The sequence below is a fragment of the Gobio gobio genome (assembly GCF_949357685.1).
Source record: "Gobio gobio genome assembly, chromosome: 9".
NCBI classification, from domain to species: Eukaryota; Metazoa; Chordata; class Actinopteri; order Cypriniformes; family Gobionidae; genus Gobio; species Gobio gobio.
This window is the reverse complement of record NC_137115.1, coordinates 57,588,285-57,593,312: the sequence shown is the minus strand read 5'-3', so window position 1 is coordinate 57,593,312 and position 5,028 is coordinate 57,588,285. Positions and strand designations below refer to the sequence as shown.

The 5,028-nt window shown below is 39.2% G+C and overlaps 1 protein-coding gene across 1 annotated transcript in view; it reads left to right on the top strand.

Moving 5' to 3' along the window:
* The window catches only part of LOC307131215 (growth arrest-specific protein 1), a 4,483-nt gene extending 2,630 nt beyond the window's left edge, over positions 1-1,853 (top strand). The window contains exon 2 of the mRNA XM_079824734.1: positions 19-1,853. The gene's annotated coding sequence lies outside the window, so the exon portion shown is untranslated. The remainder of the gene's footprint in view (positions 1-18) is intronic.
* Positions 1,854-5,028: the final 3,175 nt, after the last annotated feature.

Below are 5,028 nucleotides of genomic sequence, written 5' to 3'. Positions count from 1 at the left end.
TATGAGAAAAAACTTCAGAATTTGTAGAATAAAACTTCTGAATTTATGAGAAAAAACGTCAGAATTTGTAAGAAAAAACTTCATTATTTATGAGAAAAAATGTCAGAATTTGTAAGAAAAAACTTCAGAATTTGTAAGAAAAAACAGAAGAATTTGTAAGAAAAAACTTCAGAATTTGTGAGAAAAAACTTCAGAATTTGTGAGAAAAAACTTCAGAATTTATGAGAAAAAACTTCTGAATTTGTAGAATAAAACTTCTGAATTTATGAGAAAAAACTTTAGAATTTGTAAGAAAAAACGTCAGAATTTGTGGGAAAAAATGTCAGAATTTGTGAGAAAAAAATTCAGAATTTGTAGGAAAAAACTTCAGAAATCGTGGGAAAAAACTTCAGAAATTGTGGGAAAAAACTTCAGAAATTGTAAGCAAAAACGTTAGAATTTGTAAGAAAAAAACGTTAGAATTTGTGAGAAAAAACTTCATAATTTATGAGAAAAAACGTCAGAATTTGTGAGATAAAACGTCAGAATTTGTGAGATAAAACTTCAGAATTTATGAGAAAAAATGTCAGAATTTATGAGAAAAAATGTCAGAATTTGTGAGAAAAAACCTCATAATTTATGAGAAAAAACGTTAGAATTTGTAAGAAAAAACGTCATAATTTGTGAGAAAAAACACGAATTTGGGAGAAAAAACTTCAGAATTACTAATTATAAAGATATAAATGTGCGATTACAAGAAAAAAAGTCTGAATTTGAGAGATATAAAAGTTGCGATGACCTTTTCGTTGATTATTCTGTGGCGTAAACCATCAGTGACTAAACCGATAAATCCACTTTATTTTGATGAACAGACGTTTGACTGAACTCCATCTCGTTCGGGTTATAGAATAATGATGACATGTAGATGCAAAGCTGCTTATATACAGTAAAAAAATACATGAGAAATAAGTTATGTTTTTACATTGCTTTAACTCATCAAAACAAGTGAAGCAATTCAGATTCAACTCATTTCATTTAAGTCAGTTTAATGTAATGTAAGTCGTGATGACTATAGAAAGGAGAAATGTCTTATACGGATAAAGCATGTTTACAAGATGCTTAACTCATAAAACTTCATTTAAAACTAAAGTAATCAGTTGAAAGTGATCCCGTGAGAAGCTTTTCTTCTGAGCTGAAACAACCTCCTCAAACACGAGCCTCGTTATACAAGAGGCATCGTCTGAGAATCCTCCAATGTGTGCAGATCTGGATGTGTTTTATCCCACATCAACTCTGAGTGTTTCTGATTCCTCCTCTCGTCTGTATTGTGGCTCTTGAAGTGTGTGTTCAGTGGGACTGAAGATACGGGTTTGCGGAGCTCTTACACCAGCGGACTCTCATTGTACCCGCAACTCTCCGCAAATATTTGCAGAGTCGGCTCATAAAGGAGCCGGTTTGGGATCAAGAGCTTGATTTGAGTGAAGAGGCCCTTCAGAAGCTGTTAAACGGCCCCTGGAACCGCCACACACACACACACACACACACACACACACACACACACACACACTTCAGGAGTGTTTCTCACAGCACATGATCAGAAACCTTCATCTCTGACTCTAAACATGTCCATCGTTCATGCTGGAAATCATCAAGTGCCTGAAAACAGACTTTCCTGAAGTATTTCAGCCGAACTCTTTCTTTCTGTGCATATCATGAGTTATTAATAATGTTTGTGTGAACTCTACGATCACCGGCGTGTGTTTCTAGTTCTTGAAGTTACAAAGGCTATTGAAGCTTCACAAACTTTGTACAGAAACAGAATTTATTTATGCATTGTGGAATTTTTAAGGAAAATAAAAGTTATGCTGAAATGCACACTCTCAATCTGTCATCTGATGCTGGAAATGTGGACAAATATGTATTTCCATAACATTTAACTCATGGTTGACTTTAATTTAGGCTGCAATTCTCACTCTTAATTAATGACTAACATGTGGTTGGACACCCGTCAGACCTCCGTTCATCTTCAGACACAAATGAAGATATTTTAGTGTAAATCTGATGCTCTGAAAGGCCTCCATTGGCTCAACTTTACACTCTCAAGACCCTTAAAAGACACTAAAGACTAAAGTTACAAAGTCCATCTCACTACAGCGGCTCTACAATAACTTTATGAAGACGAGAATAGTTTCTGTGCGCAAACAAAACCCTAAATAACGACTTATATAGAGATGACGATTTCAAAACACTGCATCATGAAGCTTTGAAGCGTTATGAATCAGTGAGTCGATTCAGCGGTTCAGAGCATTATGAATCAGTGAGTTGATTCAGCGGTTCAGAGCGTTATGAATCAGTGAGTCGATTCAGCAGTTTGGATCACCAAAGTCACGTGATTTCAGCAGTTTGACACGCGATCCTAATTATGATTCGACTAACTGATTCATAACGCTCCAAACCACTGAATCGACTCACTGATTCATAACACTCTGAACCGCTGAATCAACTCACTGATTCCTAATGCTCCGAACCGCTGAATCGACTCGCTGATTCATAACGATCCAAACCGCTGAATCGACTCTCTGATTCATAACGCTCCGAACCGCTGAATCGACTCGCTGATTCATAACGATCCAAACCGCTGAATCGACTCACTGATTCATAACGCTCCGAACCGCTGAATTGACTCGCTGATTCATAACGATCCAAACCGCTGAATCGACTCACTGATTCATAACGCTCCGAACCGCTGAATCGACTCGCTGATTCATAACGATCCAAACCGCTGAATCGACTCACTGATTCATAACGCTCTGAACCGCTGAATCGACTCGCTGATTCATAACGCTCTGAACCGCTGAATCGACTCACTGATTCATAACGCTCTGAACCGTTGAATCGACTCACTGATTCATAGCGCTTCGAAGCTTTATGATGCAGTGTTTTGAAATCGTCATCTCTATATAAGTCGTTATTTAGGGTTTTTTTGTGCACAAAAACTATTGTCACCGATTCATAAAGTTATTGTAGAGCCGCTGTAGTGAGATGGACTTTGTAACTTTAGTCTTTAGTGTCTTTTAAGGGTCTTGAGAGTGTAAAGTTGAGCCAATGGAGGCCTTTCAGAGCATCAGATTTACACTAAAATATCTTCATTTGTGTCTGAAGATGAACGGAGGTCTGACGGGTGTCCAACCACATGAGGCTCAGTCATTAATTACACAATTTACAGTTTTGGCTGAACTAACCCTTTAACTACGACTTTAGCCTCCAGTAACTTATTAATAGTTTAGGTAGTGGTGAAGTCATTGGGTGGGGATGTAGAATATGGTCATGCATTAATATGTGCTTTATAAGTGCTAATTAGCAGACAATATCCTAGTGATATGCATGATAATAAGCATTTAGATCATAGTGAGATCATCTGATCAACATAGATCATGTCTTCTTCTGTCAGACTAGTGGACAGAAAACACACTTTTAAAGGGATAGTTCCCCCAAAAACGAAGTGTTGATGTGTATCTGCTCACCCCGAGGGCATCAGAGATGTAGGTGTGTTTGTTTCTTCAGTTGAACACAGATGAAGATGTTTAACTCCAGCCGCTGCAGAGATAGTGGTATAATGATGTCAATGGGGATATTTTAGAGTATGAGAGCAATGAGAGTAAAAACACACAGACATGCGAATCTTCATTAAACCTGCGGCTCGTGGGACACACACTGATGTCTGAAGACACCAAACCATCGCTTTCTGCCACAAACCCAACAGTATGTATGTTATTTTTTTACCTCTTATCAGATGAATGTCATCTAGTATTCCCAGCGCCATAACTTCCTGTGAATAAGGTCAAAATACCGGCGCGATCATAGATATAAATACGTAGATGCCTCATTCGACCGATCCACGCAGGCACTAATGAGGAGTCTATGTATATATCTATGATCGCGCCGGTATTTTGACCTTATTCGCCGGAAGTGATGGCGCGGCTGATGCAGAGCATTTTTAAATATGGATATTTTTTTTACACAAACGCATCGATTCGCTTCAGAAGACCTTTATTAACACCCCAGAGCCGCGTGGAGCAGTTATATGACGCACAGATGCACTTTTTATGGATTTCAAAAATTACTGCCATTCTAATGCTTGGATTAGCCTGAACATTTTTAATATAACTCCGATTTTATTCGTCTGAAAGAAGAATGTCATACACACCTCGGAGGACTTGAGGGCGAGTAAATCATGGGCTAATTTTCATTTTTGGGTGAACTATCCCTTTAAGTGTACTTGATCTATTAGCGTCTGCAGATTTCAATCTTGAGTCAAGTTTGAGTCAGAAATCTCCACTTCAGCAGCTTCACACACTTTTATTCACATCTATAATCTGAGGATTTCATTTACACATGAGTTTACTCCTAAGAACACATGCAAAATCCCCTCTAGAAGAACCGTAAACTCTACAAAAACTGGACTTATGGATCTGCCTTTATCCGATTTCTGTTCTGGAAGTGCATGCAAATGAGTGCATATTTAATGAGGTGCCTCATTTGCATATTTAAACAGCTCCTGGTCCATCCCGGTGATGTTAGTTGACCCGTAGAGTGGCTGGTTTCTACACTCTTGACTCTTCACAACTGTAATGTTCGCACGCTTTATTCTGTGGGTTAATTGGAAACGTCTGTGGAAAACCGCACCGCAGATGCCGGAGGGTCTGCAGGCGTTCGTTTTTGGGGTTTTTCTGTGAAAACAACGAGCAGGAACTCGACTAACTGGAGGTGCGCGGCTCCTCTTTCCTCCCTCGTGAACGGCCGCCGGGAACCAGATCAAAATAAACAAAGGCAGGGGGAGGAGAGCCGGAGAGCCGAGGTCCAGATTTCAACCCCCACTTCACACACACACACACACACACACACACACACACACACACACACACACACACACACACACACACACACACACACACACACACACACACACACACACACAGGGATTGTAGAGCCAGCATTGTGTCCTGTGGGTACAATGTCCTATTCACGACAGCTACATCAATGTAAGGA